Source organism: Octopus sinensis, linkage group LG2 (genome assembly GCF_006345805.1).
Source record: "Octopus sinensis linkage group LG2, ASM634580v1, whole genome shotgun sequence".
Taxonomy (NCBI): Eukaryota; Metazoa; Mollusca; class Cephalopoda; order Octopoda; family Octopodidae; genus Octopus; species Octopus sinensis.
The window spans coordinates 113541085-113559375 of NC_042998.1; the positions used below are offsets into that span (position 1 = coordinate 113541085).

At 36.6% G+C, this 18291-nt stretch overlaps 2 non-coding genes across 2 annotated transcripts; both read right to left on the reverse strand.

The window, feature by feature from the left end:
• Window positions 1–8820: 8820 nt before the first annotated feature.
• On the reverse strand, window positions 8821–8892 carry Trnae-cuc. Its single transcript has one exon. It is a non-coding gene; the product is annotated as a tRNA-Glu (tRNA).
• A 410-nt stretch (window positions 8893–9302) lies between these two features.
• On the reverse strand, window positions 9303–9374 carry Trnae-cuc. Its single transcript has one exon. It is a non-coding gene; the product is annotated as a tRNA-Glu (tRNA).
• Window positions 9375–18291: the final 8917 nt, after the last annotated feature.

Below are 18291 nucleotides of genomic sequence, written 5' to 3' on the forward strand. Positions count from 1 at the left end.
TTTTTTTTTAGTTAATTTTAGTTAATTTTTGTTTATTTTCAGATCATTAAAATGGAATGTCAAGTTAAGAAAAACGAGCATTTTCGACACCTCCTTCTTTTTGCTTTTAATCAAGGTTCTAAGGCCGCAAAAACTACTCGCGACATTTATGCTGTGTATGGAGAGGGTGCCATAGCTGAAAGAACCGCTCATGATTGGTATGCCAAGTTCAAAAATGGAAATTTTGACCTCAAAGACGCATCTCGTTCTGTGTGTGTGTGTATGTATATATATTTATATAATAAATATACATGTTCTCTTTTCTCTTTTACTCTTTTATTTGTTTCAGTGTAAAGATATATATATATCTTCATACATATATGCATAAGTACGTTAATTCACACAAATAACATGTATATATATATATATATATATATATAAACACACACACACACACACCACACAACCACACACATATATATATATATATATATATATATATATATATATATATAGGTATCTTATATTATATACACTATTATATACGTTTGTATGTATCTTATGTGTATATATGTATGCATATATGTATGTATATACCCACCCACACACAGACACACACACATATATACACACAAACATATATATATATATATATATGCATATAAATATATGTATACATTTCATATAATTATATTTATACACACACAGGCATGTATACACACAGGAAACATATATAAACACATATATATGACCAAAAACATTCAGATATACAGAAGGTAACATATTTTTAATCGCCTCTAAACATTCCCAACTTGCACAGCCATACGCATAAAACCTTCATACACACACACACACACACACACACACCACACACCACACACACACACACACACACACACACGCATGTGCGCACTCACACATACATGCATACATATAATTCTCACATAGCTCCTATCTATATCTACACACTGAAACAAGAGATACGTATAGACATGTATACACACTTATATACACACACCCCTCTAATCTAGCCACAAATTCATGCGTATACGTAAATTGAAGATGAGAATTTCATCAGTAGTGAGAGACATGCGAGAGAGAATTATTGCTATTTTTGGTTCGGAACCGATGTTTAATGAAAAATAAAATAAAGCAAGCTCAGTTACGTCGCTATAAGTTCCCGGTGAGACAACAGAAGTTCAATCAGAGATCACGGCGGGATCTGTTCAAAGAAACGAAAAAACATAGACGAGGTAAACAAAACAAAGCCATGTCTTGTAAGCCACTTTACCAAACTGTAAAGATATTTAGAAATAGATATTAATCTCGCAAAATTACTTTCACTGTGACAAAAATCAACGCGTTATTAATAGATGTCGGTCGGTCCGTCTGTCTGTCTCTTTGTACGTATGTACGTAAGCAAGTACGTACATAAGTACGTATGTGTGGTGTATGTATGAATGCATGTATGTATTTATGTATGGTTGTTTGTATGTATGCATATATGTATGTATGTATGTATGTATGTATGTATGTATGTATGTATGTGTCTTTCTTTCTTTCTTTCTGTCTTTCTATTTATCTATCTAGCTAGATATACACAAACATATATATATATGCATAGATAGAAACAGTCATATATTAATGTATGCATGGATATACGTATCTCTCTCTCTCTCTCTCTCTTTCTCTCTCTCACACCACACACACTCAGATACACACATACACACAAACAAACTCACACACTACTAGACGCAGGAGTGGCTGTGTGGTAAGAAGCTTGCTTCCCAGCCACATAGTTCGAGGTTCAGTCCTATTGCGTGGCATCTTGGGAAAATGTCTTCTACTATAACCTCGGGCCGACAGAAGCCCTGAGAGTAGATTTGGAAGACGGAAACTGAAAGAAGTTCCTCGTACACATACACACACACACACACACACACGATCATATACATATACATATATATATATATGTATATAAATATATATGCATACATATATATATATAATATATATATATTATATGTATATATATATGTAGATATATATATATAATATAAATAATATATTACGGAGATGTACTCGCATAGCAAGTAATTTGATCTGAGATCGTGTGCTGAAACGAAAACAATTGCAGCGTGGAAGGTGTTTATAAGCCATTTAAGAAACACACAAAAGCCGTTCGATTCACTTCAACATTTAAGTTTAATTTGTCAAAATATTTTCGTCGCTAAAATCCGCGACCTGTTCACTGATAAATGTTTTTACTCCGGTATATATAGATATATATATATATGGGTGGCACCCGTCGGTTACAACGACGAGGGTTTCAGTTGATCCGATCAACAGAACAGCCTGCTCGTGAAATTAACGTGCAAGTGGCTGAGCACTCCACAGATACGTGTACCCTTAACGTAGTACTCGGGGAGATTCAACGTGACACACAGTGTGACAAGGCTCTCTTTGAAATACAGGTCCAACAGAAAAAGGAAGAAAGAGTGAGAGAAAGTTGTGGTGAAAGACTACAGCAGGGTTCTCCACCTCGCTGCCGGAGCCTCGTGGAGCTTTAGGTGTTTTTGCTCAATAAGCACTCACACCGCCCGGTCTGGGAATCGAAACCGCGATCCTATGACCGCGAGTCCGCTGCCCTAACCACTGGGCCATTGCGCCTTCACACACACACACACACACACACACACACACACACACACACAGGTGTATGGATTTGTCCCCCACCGCCACTTGACAGTTGGTGTAATTATGTTCCCGTAAACTGGTGGTTCGTCAAAATAGATTGATAGAATAAGTGCCAGGTCTTTTTAAAAAAAGTACTGAGGTCGATTCGTTCCTCAATGATTTCTCAAGGTTGTGCCCCAGCATGGCCGGAGTCTAATGGCTGAAACAAGTAAAAGATAAAAAGACGAAAGATACAATTGATAGAGCAATAGATAGGTAGGAAAGTATATATACGTATATATATATATATATATATATATATATATATATATATATATATTATACAGGGAGGGAGAGAGAGAGAGAGAGAGAGAGGAGAGAAACAGGGAGAGAGAGAGAGAGAGAGAGAGGGGGAGAAAGAGTGGGTGAGAGGGAGCGGGAGTGGGGAAATAGTATGTGTATGTATGTGTGTAAGATAGACATAAGATGTGATAGATATAGAAAAATTGATGTTTACAATTTCTTTCTCACGTTGTTCAATTTCTTTTTGACTGTTTTTAAAACCTGTTTATTTGTTTTCTTCTTTATTTAATTTGTTATTTTTATGCACGTGTTTTGTTTATCGCTTTCGCGTGATTGTTCCTTTCTGATGTGTACATACACACACACACACAAACATACACAACCATATATGTATGTATATGTGTGTATATGCAAGCATCTATATATGTGTATGCATATATGTGTATGTATGTATGCGCATGCACACACACACACACACACACAAAGAAACACATACCAAATACACACACATCAAATACACGTGCACACACACACGTACACACACACACACGCACACACACACAGACACACACACACGCACACACACACACGAGTTGTATAGAATATGGATTTCAGTGGTGGTTCTACAATATTGGGGCCCTGAAGCTTAAAATGTTATGGGGTCCACCCTTTACAACCAGCAACAGTAGGGTAACATCCAACAAGGGTCAAAGAATTTTCGTGCCCTTGCAATGGGAGGGGTAGGGCTGAAGTTTCCAATGTAATTCAAGTAAAGCGAATTATCTGCGAGTCGTTTGTACTTTTATTTTTCATGCTACTCCACACCGGTAGAAACAACAGGTGAACAACTCGTGGCTACACACTGCGTGTCTAGACTCTTAGTATGTGTATGATATGACGTCCGCTAAGACTGGTAACAGAATGAAAAAAATAGTTACTTCAGAGGGACCCCTCCAGGATTATGGACCCCGAAGCTTAAGCTTCATTAGTTTTATGGTAGATCTGCCACTGTTGGATTTAGAGAATCATGCGGCTCTCACAGTAAACTCGGAATCGGCTATCTGTTTACATTGTAATAAATTGCAATGGAGCGTAATGTAATATTTCTGTGTAAATGAAAATTCAGAAATTGCAAGTTGTAAATTTCAGTGACAAATAAATCTATCTTTAACACCCCACAATCTGACTTCATACTTTCTGTATATTATGTGTGTGTGTGTGTGTGTGTGTGTGTGTGAATATATATATGCATAGATAGATAGATGGATAGATAGATAGATAGATATATACATACATACATACGTTCATAACATACGTACACGCGCGCCCTCACACACATACAAGTGTTACGGAATGAAGTATGGGAAATCTGGGCTACATATGTTTCATAGCGAGTAAGTGGTAAAATTCAAGTGAGGTGTATACCGCCGGTTACTCTTCAGGCTAAGGACATCTTGATTAGATTAAAGGCTACATTGTCGCAAGGAGGTACATGTTGACGCAAAGTGGATTCAATCAGAATGTGTGGAAGGCACACTTATTTTCCCCTCATTTATATACCCCTCACATACTGAGTCCTTCACACATTCTAATTGAATTCTCTTTGCGTCAACATGTACCTCCTTGCGACAATGTAGCCTTTAATCTAATCAAAATATCCTTGGGCTGAAGAGTAACCGGCGGCGTACACCTTACTTTGAATTTTACCACTTCTGAGGCTTCACTCGCTGTGAAACATATGTAGCACGGATTTCCCATACTCCATTTCGTAACTCTTGTATTCCTTTTCGCACATTCGGCAACCCTGGTTGTCTATCGAAGAATATAAAAAGAGCTTTTTAAAGCTCATCGTTCTACGATAAAGAAAAGAAATCCGCAACCTTCCGTCTCAATAAGCCACTATTGATCTTGAAAATTGTTTAGCGAAGGCGGAGGTATTGTTTTCAGTTGTGCTTGTTTGTTTGCCCGTGAACAAGGTATCTCAAGAACCGCTGGATGGATTCGGATGAAACTTTCAGGGATGCTTGGCCTCGTGACTGGCACAAACTGATTAGATTTTGGGATCGATCCGATACCGGACATGGATTCTGGATTCTTTGTTATATTTATTTTACATGAAGTATTACGATCTTACGTTCACTTTCAAGTCTTTGATTATCTCCCTTGAAAGCATGCTCATGGTTTCCACGTAAGTTATGGTGATGTTTCAGTTTCCGAAGTTTTATTTTCATTTCTAAAGTTTTATTAATTTTACTCCCATCTCTATCTTTGTAGAAACTGATGGATACAAAAAAATCAAACTGCATAAAGAAACGGCAGCAAAACCGTTCTGAAATTAAATAGCACTAACATGTTCAGTAACAATAATAAATTTAATTTATCTTCGACAATTTTAAATTTTACTAACTTTGAATATATCGCTCCTGTTTAAAACCTCTTACCTACTTAATTGCATTTTTAGTTCTACCTTGAAGGAAGCTTTACTTCTTGGACTTACGTTTTTGTGCGCAACGATGTTGTTAAACCTCTGTTAACAGTACCGTATGCAGGTCCTTTCCGTTTTCTTTCATGCACAGTTAAACTTTTCACTATAGACTTTAATGGTCGTAAAGACACTATGTCAGTGGATAGACTAAAAAGGCCTTCATAGAGAAATCTGTCCCTGTTCTCATTGTAGACGACACACACACACAGCCCACACACCCACCTTCACATTCCATGACTACTTTTGGGATCGATGAGGTACCGGACAAAGATTCTGGATTATTTTCCCGGTTTTTTACTTAATTTTTGAGAGAGGTCGGGTTCATTTTTAGCATTCTCGTTTGTGAAAACAATCGAGTTTATTTCAGATATTCTCATTTTAAAATTCATCTCCAGCTAATAGTTCAGAGGACGTTGATGCTGCCTTGGCAGAGGTTTGCGCTCTGAGTGCTGTTGTTGTTGTTGTTGTTATTATTTTTATTGTTATTGTTGTTGTTGTTATTATTATTGTTGTTGTTGTTGCTGTTAGTTTTTGTTGGCAGACGAGATTACAAGATTATCTATTTGTTCTCGTATCTCCTTCTACTTATTTTCTTTCTGTAGAAATGCGTTGTGTCACCTGGATATTTTCTGTTCCCTAGAGATTAACGATTTGTCAGACAACAGTTACGAGAGTCGGTCTGTTGACACTGTTTGACATCATCATCATCTGCACACACACACACACACACACACACACACACCACACACACACACACACACACACACACACACACACACACACACACATACACACACACGCACACGCATATGCACACGCACATGCACAGACACACACAATTGGCTCTACATAATCTATATTGTATATATATTTATGTAATGTATGTATGTATGTTTATGCGGCACTTATGTATGTGCGCGTTTACATGTATATTCGCACGTATGTGTGTATGTACATACGCACTTACGTATGTATGTGCATGTATGTGTCTATGTGTAGGCCGATATATATTTGTATAGAGATTTATTATGTACTCTGTATTTATACTATATTCCCTTGATGCTTATACAGACATATATGTGTGCGTGTGTATGTGTATATATATATATATGCACACATATAAATGTATGTATACAGATGTGTGATGTATGTAAATATGTATGTATGTTTGTATGTGTGTATGTATATATGTTTGTGTTTATGTGCGCCTGTGTGTGTGTTTGAAGTTTGTCGGTCAATGATAAAGAATTGATACTAACGTGAATTGAGGTAGATCTTGTTCTTACATGTGTCACGGAACCATTGTATAGAAAGAAAATCAGCGAAACGCTCTCTTCTCCTCCTCCCGCTCCCTCTGAAAAAAAAGCACAAAAAAGAAACAACGGCACCGTGTGCAAATTGTGTAAAGATTGGCAAAAAAGCACACACACACACACACACACACACACACAGAGATTTACATACAAAGAATATAAAACAACAGAAAAAACTAACTAGAAATAGGAAGAACAAGAACGAAAGAGAACAAGACAAAAATATACAACAAACATTACAAAACCCAGGAAAGATAAATGAAAAGCTTAAAGTCGAAGAAAAAAGAAATGAAAGAAAACGATAGAAAATACACAGGAAACAAACAGCAAAAGCTCTTGTTTACCTCCATCTACCTCCTCCAAAAACAAAAGCAAAACACTATTTACAAGAACAACAAAAATAATATCCACCGACAAACCTTTCTTCTTATCATATTTGAAGTTGATTTTGAGGTAATCGATTGAAGTTCATAATCATTGATAGATTAATGGAGCTACTTTATCTTCCAAGATTCTTTGTCTTTCTGTCTGTTTTGTCAATATTTAGTCAGTCTATCGAACTCTTTCAGTTCTGTGGCCGTGATATGGAGAGAGAAGGATGTAAAGGGTGTGGTCATGGCAAGATATAGATAGGCGTGGTAGTATGGTTAAGAAATTCCCTTCGCAAATGTCTTCTCCCACAACCTAGGGTCTATCAAAGCCTTGTTAAACAAAATTTAATCGACAGAAACAGTGGAAGCCCCGCACAAGGATTTTTCCTGCTTTTGAGCGGCGAACTTGTCCCCTTTCTGGGTTTAACATCACCATGTGTATCTTAAGTGACGTTCGCAGAGTTAGAAATGTTGCAAGCTTCGAGAATGATCTCCGATTTGAGGATAACGTCAATCTTTCCAACAGTTTTAGGGGGCATGGAAAAGTATCACTTTTTCTCTGACTAAGCTATTGGAAAAAAAAACACGAAATTAAAAAAAGGCGTGAAAAGAGAAAATTTTTTAAATCAAGAAGGAAAAAATAATTAATAATAATAATTTCAAATTTCGGCACAAAACTCATAGTTTTGTGGGAAGGGATAAATCACTTACATCGACTGGTATTTATTTCATCGACCCCGAAAGGCAAAGTCGACCTCGGCGAAATTTGATCTCAGAACGTAAAGACGGACGACACGCTGCTAAGCATTTTGCCGGCGAGCTAATTGTTCTGCCAGTTCGTCGCTTTAACTGATAACAATAATAATGGTTTCAAATTTTGGCACAAGACCGGCAAGTTCGGGGGTGGTGTTAAGTTAAATACATCGACCCCATTGCTCAACTGATACTTATTTTATCGACTCCGAAAGAAAGAAAGGCAAAGTCGACTTCGGCAGAGTTTGTACTCAGAACGTAAGAACGGACGAAGTGCCCCTAAGCATTTTACTCGGTGAGTTAACGTTTCTGCCAGATCGCTGCCTTAATTAATAACCATAATAATGATTTCTTTTATTGACCACAAGTGTTGAAGACGTGGGGACAACACAAAAGCAAATTACAAATGGTGGAGAAGAAATAACGGGGACTAATATGAAATATAATGATCAAAATAACAAAACAGAAGAGACACATTGATCTATAAATTGCATTATATAATAATAACCGTATTAAATATTTCTCCAACGCTTGAATGATATTTAGTTTATTGACACTGAATGGATAACCATAACCGGTTTTGAATTCAGAGCTTAAAAGGGCGTAATTATATATGAAGCTTTAACGATTCGGCAAATCCACTGCAATTTATAATGTGTATGTTGCTAGTATTCACTTTCAGTTGAGGGGAATATAAAGCCACTAATGGAATTGCCTTGCTCAAGGACACAGCGATTTCTCCGGTTCAGGAATCGAATACGTCACTTTGCGATCGTGAGGCTAACACTCTAACCACTGGGGCACGCGCTCTCACACGTGTGCATACAGTCGAGGGAGGAAGGACAAAATCGAGTGACTCTGTGACTGGTGATAGAGGAGGTGGGAATATGTCCTCAGATCAGAGATGCTTACAACAAAAATGAAAACAAACAAAAAAACTTTCCCAAGCGGGGAATCGAACCCCGGCCGCCGCGGTGAGAGCGCGGAATCCTAACCACTAGACTACTTGGGATATACGGATGCGCTGATGAAACAGTTGAATTTAATACATAGCCGCTGACAAAATTACGAAACTGTGTCATGTTTAATTGTCGGCATACCAACAAACTGTTAAAGATATACCAACAGACCGTCAAAGATATCGAAAGAGAAATAGTGGTGTTAAATAGGTCGGCATATTAATGCTGACATTCCCAAGAACGGAAAGAATCCTCTCAAAAAGCTTCCACACAATTTTCGTCTCCCTAATTTTACTTAGTTTAGTTGGCGTAACGCTATGGTAGAAGACACTACAGTGGGCAGTTCTGATCGTCTCGCAAAACACGAACTGCCGTTGCAGAATTAAACTAAAATTTTCAATATATCTAAATTTATGAATAAAAAAGACCAATAAACAAAAATAGAAGGGATAAAAATACATCTTTCCCAAGCGGGGAATCGAACCCCGGCCGCCGCGGTGAGAGCGCGGAATCCTAACCACTAGACCACTTGGGATATACGGCCGGATGTATTAAAACAGTCGAATTTAACGCAGTCGCTGACAGCAAAACTGAGTCATGTTTAAAGTGTTGGCATACCAACAGACCTTTGGCAATCAAATATAATCTCCTACTCCACCATTCACATTGCTTACCCTACTCCTCATTCTCTCGCTATCTACTTGTACATTATCTCATCGACTCCGTCTGTTCCTCTCAACCTACTTATACACTGTCTTCATAACTCCCTCCTCATTTCTTTATTATCTACTTCAATACCTTCTTCTTGTTTTCACTCTTATCTCCCCATTCCCTCGTTCTCTGATGAAGGGCTCTGCCCTACATCTTTATTTCTCAATGCAGTTGCATTTTCACCTGCTGACTCTGCCACTAATAGTTTGTGCTGCGACGACAACGACAACAACAACAGCAAACTAAGTGCTATGAGCCATCGAGCGAGTTTCTACGTGGTCACACAATCTGCTAGAAATAGCAGCCAAATTCCCCTCGAATCACATGTGATATCACACATAAATGACCTATTGGATAATACACGATTCATGAGATGATACTTGTCTTTGGTTATATAAAATCCAGTAAAAAACATAGCTATGTAATCAATCATTAATCAATGAGTTTCCCCACTGATGTTTTCCTACTGAATGATTTGTTATTATTGGGGACTTCTTTTTAATATGAATTCTCGTTAGTGGAGATGGACTGAAAGATCGAACTAAGAACACTGTGTAGCTGTGCCCTGCTGGACCCTCTTTCAGGTGGTTTCAGGTTCAGTCCCGCTGCGTGGCATCTTGGGCCGCTGTGTTGGTTAATATAAAGATCTTCACCCGTTAAAAAAAACACCAAAAAAACCCAGCCTGCTGGGTGTTAACAATTGTGTAGAAAACGAATATGACAAAAAAAATTTGCGCAAACGAACCTGGAGGGGTGGAGACAAGACTTTCGGAAAATTAACAAAATCCGATTTTTCTGTCATACTTTCGGGAAAATGGATATATATTAATTGTTTTTTTACCGAATCCCACGATTTTGGTTGTGGAGGATCTTTTTTAAACATGTTTTTCGGTCATTTTCTGATGAACAACATTGCAGTTTCCCTCTACCAAATTCAGTCACAGGTCTGTGGTTGGCGAAGGGCTATAGTTGAAAAACACTTGGCTAAGGTATCATGCAGAGCGAATGAACGTGGAACCATGTGGTTGGGACGCAAACTTCTCAACTGCACAATCATTCTTGCATCTAATATGTGTGTGTTTACATTTGATGTTTAATTGAGTATTGTGTTCCACTACGTGTCAAAGTTTGTAGTTCATCAAGCAGAGATCTATGAAATAAACGTCAGATTGAAATACATACTAAGATCAGTATGATCAATTAAATTTTTGAAGGTGATACCCCATCACGGTGACAGTCGAAAGACTAAACCCAGTAAAATAATGTTTAAGGACTTAATGACTTCAAATTTAAGGTAATAGATCACTAACCAAAAGATGATAAGTTCAAAATTTCATATTGAACTTCCACTCTATACGATAACACTATATGTACATCTCAGTCTACTTGACCTCCAACAGTTAACAACTGTAATTTGAAGTTGAATGGTTAGCAGTGAGAAGGATGTCCAGATTTCTTAAAAAATCATTTTCCATAAATTCTGAGAAAACGTATTTTTTTCAGCACAACAAAACATACGCACGCACACACACACATACACAGACACGCACGCACGCACGCACACACACACGCACGCACGCACGCACACACACACACACACACACACACACACACACACACACACACACACACACACACACACACACACAGAGTATTTGTGGTAACTTGAGCTACTACAAATAGCTGCCAAATCTCTCTTAAAACACATCCTTTCATCAAAAGGAAGATACAGATTTACAGTATTTCAGGAAGAAAAAAACAAGGGGAAAACAATACGATGGGTCTGCTACATTAGAGGCAACACTGGGCTAAACAAAACACATTAAAATATTATCTACTAGATAATACTAATAAAATTGATGGTATATCTTCGTAGTTTCATTCCCTCATGTATTTTAAACATTTTCTCATTATGTTAAGACATAAATTGTTCAGGGAGAGTTGTCTCCCTTAGCTAAAGACCTCAAAATTGTGTGATCCGACTTCGTTTCCGCGGTTATATCTGCCATAAAAAGAGTTGTTGCGCAAAAAACATACTTTATTTGGTAGCCGAAAGATTACTGAATCTTTTGATACCTCATGCGTCAAAATTGGCAACTCAGTTTTCGAATCCATAAGGAACAATAGTGCGCGGGCACACACACACACGCACAAACTCTGTTTTATATATTAATATATATATGTATATATACATATGTATGCGTGTGTATGTCTGTTTGTGTGTGTCTCTGAGTGTGCGCGCGTGCATAAACAACAAAAGTTTGGGAGAAAACGTATTACAAAATGGATGGCAGTTTATTTTCTTTTCATCAGTATAAAACAAAAGCACGCTCCGAGGGTTGGGAACAGCTATCTATGAAGAATCAGAAAACCGCTAGATCCCAATTACTTTTCCGAATTCATTTTCCAGACAGAATTCATGAACTGGTTCTCTCAGACGCATCAGTTCAACCACTTGCACCCATCTGTCATCAACTTTGCTAGAAGATGCCAGATGCCACCATCTTCCCTACCACCGTGTTTAGGAAGCTGGTAAACCTCGGCCGGAGAGATAAAGACACGTCTTCTATCCTTTCTAATATATCCACCATGTACTCTTTCACCATAGACACAAAATCGAAATCTGCCTATATTCAAATGTGTGGCGATGGGGGTAAATCTTTACATTAAAACTGGACAACAGTCAAATGAAACCCACGTTCGATAACGGTCGTTCGTTCGCTATAACTTCGCAAGTCAGCATTGCTCAGACGCTGTACGTGTACATGACGAACAGTTTCATCGCTCTCCACTTATGCCGGCTGGACTCAAGTGACGGCACTTAATGTCTGTAAAGTCTATACCATACCAGTAATGCCACTCCCTGGTAGGTGAGAAGTTTCTGGAAGTTTTCCGAAGTCACGAGGTCAAAAATGTCCCGAAGTAGACTACTAATCTGGTCTTCGTTGATGACCAAGGTAACCCCGAGAACATAATTCCTTATGCCCCACCCCCGTCTTCTACAGAATAACTAGTGTATGCTGACACAATTTTCCTGCGCATTTCAGATTCAGTGTATGTTTCTCGCTCCTCTATCTTCAACAGAACAGCTGAAGACCCACAACTAGAATTAGAAACGAGAGGGAGGACACACCCGACTGAGAGCCTGATACCGAATATTCGCAATGGTGTTCAATTATCGTCACCACTGAATAATAACAAGAAAAGTAAACCAATAAATTTTTTCAATAGGGTGGAAACATTACCCAGAGTAGATCAAAGAACTCCACAAATCCTGAAGCACCTTTCTAATCAAGAATGCCATAGCAAATGCTCCTCTCTCCTACGTATTTTTCAGCCCACAGCCTCAGCTTAGAATATGTCCAATCACTCAGCCGTTTTCGTTAGATTCACTGTTTTTTTTTTTTGCTAGCGGGTAGCACCTCCAATTCCACCATAACTTTCTTCTTTTACAAGTGCAGCCTGAAAAAGTCGACTAGGGCTTGGTCGGAAAGAAAAGTGTAATAATAATAATATAATAATAATAATGATGATGATGATGATGATGATGATGATGATGATGATGATGATGATAATAATAATAATAATAAAAATAATAATGTATATTTTTAACATTAGCACAAGATCACAAGTTTTAACTGTAAAATTTAGTCCATTAACTCAACCCAAGAAGGATGAAATATAATAGAAAGTTAGCCTCAGTGGGATTTGAACCAAGAATGTAAATAGTCGCAACTGAAAACTGCAAAGACCCTTTGTTTATTTTATTAACAATTCCGAAAATTAATATAGACCAGACATCATCATACATAACACAAACATAAAGAATGCTTCATAGTAGATGACGCGCTTCCTGCAGACAAAAATATTGCTGACGAAGACGTAGAAAAGATCTCGAAATATGCAGAATATACAGATAAAGATACCAAGAATGTGGAAATGTCCAACAGTAAAATTGAAAGTGATGCCAGTTATCATTGAAGTATTTGACTCAAAAAAGAAGAAAAAGCACAATTAAACCGTTATGCCACTTGAAACAGCTAGACATTAAGACAGATGTGCGAGCTCTCCAAAAATCTGCAAGCCTCAGAACAGCTCATATTCTTAAAAAAAAAACAGCAGCAATAAAACCCAGTATTTTATAGCCATACTATGCAATTTACTGGTTTTTGATTTAGGTACACGGCCGTCAATTATGAGGGAAAGGAATTCATCAATACTATCGACTCCAGTACTTGACTGGTACTATATTTTATTGATCCCGAAAGAATGAAAAGCAAAGTTGACAACAAGATTTGAACTCAGAATGTAAAGAGCCGGAATAAATACTAGAAATTTTTTTCGTTTCCGTCACAATTCCGCTAACTTGCTATCTTTATGATATTTGTTTTTATTTTAGTCAAAACGCCAACAATGGCCGGAAGGGACAATTGATTTTTATATCAGTACTTAAGTGTTACTATATTTTTGTCAACCCTGGAAACATAAAAGACAAAGTTTGGCCTCACTGGGTTTGAACTAAGAACTTAAAAAAGCCGGAAGGTGTACTCAAGGAATTTTGTCTGACACTCTGAAGATTTTGCCAATCCACCGCCCTTAACTAAACAGCGACTGTTTTTATTCGTTCTGCTCTAAGGAAGATCTTCCACTTGTCGCAGGAAACATCAGGTGTTTTACAAAAGCTTCTCAAACATTTCACGTAGACGAGTAAACACGATGACAACAAGTAAACTTGAAACTCTTATTTTCCTTCATCTTTCTCTGATTATGTTTAAATTGTCTGGCGACATTTTCTCGCGTCCTCATTGTTGTATCTACAACTTACACAAACGGAAGTAGCTCTTCAGACAAGAAAAATACTGTTTGGTGTCATCGTTTTAAGTGTTTTCATTCTCCTCCTTTGTGTTGTGTACAGCAGAGAGTTCTGCTCACTTTATTATCAAAATAGTTGCCTTTTCTTTTTCACTTTTTTTGTACAATTATGTATGCATGTATGTATGTACATACGCGTGCGTGAACATACATATGTATATACCACTATATTTACTTTTGTATACGTTTTCTTGTCTGTTAATACATTTCAATATATGCAAGTTTATACATATATGCTTTTACATGCAAGCATGCATGCATACACACACACACACACACACACACACACACACACACACACACACACACACACACACACACACACACACAATGTATATATATATATACATACACATATATGCATACATATGTATATATATATATATGCATACGTCTACATACATTTATATACATGCTATATATATATATAGATACGTTTATATATATATATGTATGTATATATGTATGTATGCATGTATGTATATATATATATACACATAGACAGTTATACACAACACACACACTCATGTTGTATGTATATTATAGGTACATGTTTGTGCATGCGTGTGTGTATGTGTGTTTGTTTTTGATGCATGAGTTCTGGGTTTAGCTGGTTATAATACACGGTGATATCTATATGAACGTGTACATAACGCGAATCTTTGCGTGGCTTCGTGCTGATATAGTAGTTGCACCATTGATTTATATTTGGTGTTAGACATGAACAGAGTCAACAATGGCCTACGTCAGATTATGGACAATCTTTGTTGACAAAAATAAGTCGACATCTACTTGTTTGATTTACCGCTTTCTTTTCTCTTGAGCTGTTTCGTTTATTTGATTCGTTATGTTTTTATTTTTGTCCCCAGTTTTTCTTGAGAGCTAATAGATAATATTGATTAACTATAAGTGGCCCAACAATAGTGTTCACACAGAAGAAGCTGTTTCAGGCACTCTATTAGAGAGATATGTATGTTTATTTCAACAGATTGCAACGAACCCGCTTGTTTAATGCATACAAAAGGATTCAACAGAGAATGTAAATATACTTTCAGTAAAAATAAAAGTACTTGTTAAGTAGAGAAAGGCTCAACTGCATCATTCAGCGTTCCATCTCATCTTTGATCTGTGCAAGATTAGACAGTGACATGTCGCATGATAACCTATATACCGGCATGTTAGTCATGGTTTTTCAGTTAATTAATCTGGGGGTTATATAATGTATTTTTCTAAGTTCTATACCGTTTGTTTTATAGTTAGCACAGGAAATCTCTGTCTGTCTCTCTCTCTGTCCTTCTCCTTTTGGGCTTTTATTTTCTCACGTTCATTTTTGTTTACGCCGAAGCTAATAATAAGAAATATAAGTTTTCTGCCTACCTTAAAACGATATGTATGGTTCCCACTCTATTATAAAAAAAAAAACATGGACATTGAGAAGAGAATTATCAAACTGACTACAAGCCTTTGAGATATTGAAGATTGTTTTTTAGAGAATATCAATGGAATACTTTTGATGTCATCCTTTATCCTTTGTTTACTTTAATTGTTTCAGTTATTTGATTGCGGCCATGCTGGGGCACCTCCTTGAAGGGTTTAATCGAACAAATCGATTGTGGTACTTATTTATCTTTTAAAATCCGGTACTTATTCTATCGTTCTCTTTTGCCGACACCACTCACTTACCGGGACGCAAACAAACCAACTCCAGATGTCAAGTGGTAGTAGATACATACTCAAACACAAAGGCAGAAACACACATTATGTATATATATATATAAATAAAATAATAAGGATGAATAATTGAATATTAATTTGATTAATATCAATTTAATTCGACTCCTAGCATAATGGATGTCCACTTAGTGGTCATCACTCTTATATGTATATCTATCTATCTATCTATCTATCTATCTATCTATCTATCTATCTATCTATCTATCTATCTATCTATCTATCTATCTATCTATCTATCTATCTATCTACCTACCTACCTACATACCTATATATATATTATATATATATATATATATATATATATATATATATATCTATATATATATCTATATATATATATACATACATACATACATACATACATACATACATACATACATACATACATACATACATACACACACACACATATATATATTATTGAGTTAGAAAACAGAGAGATCTAACGGATACAAATTAATTAACATATTCATCTACAGTTATTTCATTTCACAAACAAAATTAAAATTACAAAACATCTAAATAAATAATGTTGCATTTTAAATACCTTGTATGGAAAATCATCAAGGTGTACAAAGGACAACACAAGGATTTCATTAAGATACGTTTGGAATACTCAGAATATATAGGCATTTATTTAAAATCCAAAATTATATATTTATATATGTTTTGTAATTCTAATTTTGTTTATGAAATGAAACATTTGTCGGTGAATATATTAGTTAGTAAAGTATATTAGAGAGAGAGAGAGAGAGAGGGAGAGAGAGAGAGAGAGAGAGAGAGGAGAGAGAGAGAGAGAGAGAGAGAGAGAGAGAGAGAGATCTTTTGTACTGGAATGGTACTTCATTTATTAAACCTGAAAAGAAGAAAGGCAAAGTTGATCTTGGCGGAATTTGAACTCAGAACACAAAGTGTAAGAACAAACATAACAAGAGATTCTATCTGATGTTATAACAACTGTGCGAATTCACCGTCTTTTGCATACGTATTCTTAAATTTATCTATCTATCTATCTATCTATCTATCTATCTATCTATCTATCTATCTATCTATCTATCTATCTATCTATCTATCTATCTATATATCCGTCCACGAATATATACACGCACACAAACATGCATAAACACACAAACATACATACAAAGACGCTTGCATGTCAGCAAATCGGTATACACATGCACAATATGTCAGATTACCCAGTAGAAATATCCAATTGTTAAGTATGGACAATTTGAAATCTCCGTAACAGTTTGTGGTAGACGATTCCCTATTTGGACAGGTTGTCAACGATACAATAGATTGGAAGATTAGTTGGCGCCAGGAGTTATATTGTTCTTGAAAGTGTTCTGGTTTCTTTGACCACATGATCACTGCAACAGTTAACTAGACAGTAGGCCTGGCTGTCTATCAGTCTATCTTTCTGCATGCATGTGTGTATGTCTGCCTGTCAAGTGTCCATCCTATTTTTTTTATCTGACTCAGCAGGTAAATTAGACCTTTCTTTCTGATGCAACACACACACACACACACACACACACACACACACATATATATTTATATACACTCACTTGTTCATATTCGAGCATATATATATATATATATATATATGAAGTGCACAGACATGCACACATGCATGCAGGCATACAGAAATAAAGCACACAGACGTACATAGCACATGCACGCGAATACACATACACATAAGTATATATAAACATAAGCTCACATCAATATATAGCACGTACATAAATACACGCTGTGAAACTATAAGAACACACACACACAAAAACATATACGCATGCGCACACATAGACACTCGCATTTACACACACATACACACACGCACGTTTAAATGTTTATGCGTGCGTATGTATATACATATATACATATATATATATATATGCATCTATCTATCTATCTATCTATCTATCTATCTATCTATCTATCTATCTATCCCTCCATCCATCCATCTCTCTCTCTCTCTCTTTCTCTCTTTCTCTCTCTCTCTCTCTTAACTTTTAGTTGTTTCAGTCATTAGACTGCAATCATGCTGGGGCTCTGCCTTGAAAAATTTCAGTTGAAGTAATTGCCCTCAGTACTTATAATTTTTTAAAAATCTTGTTCTATTGTATCAATCC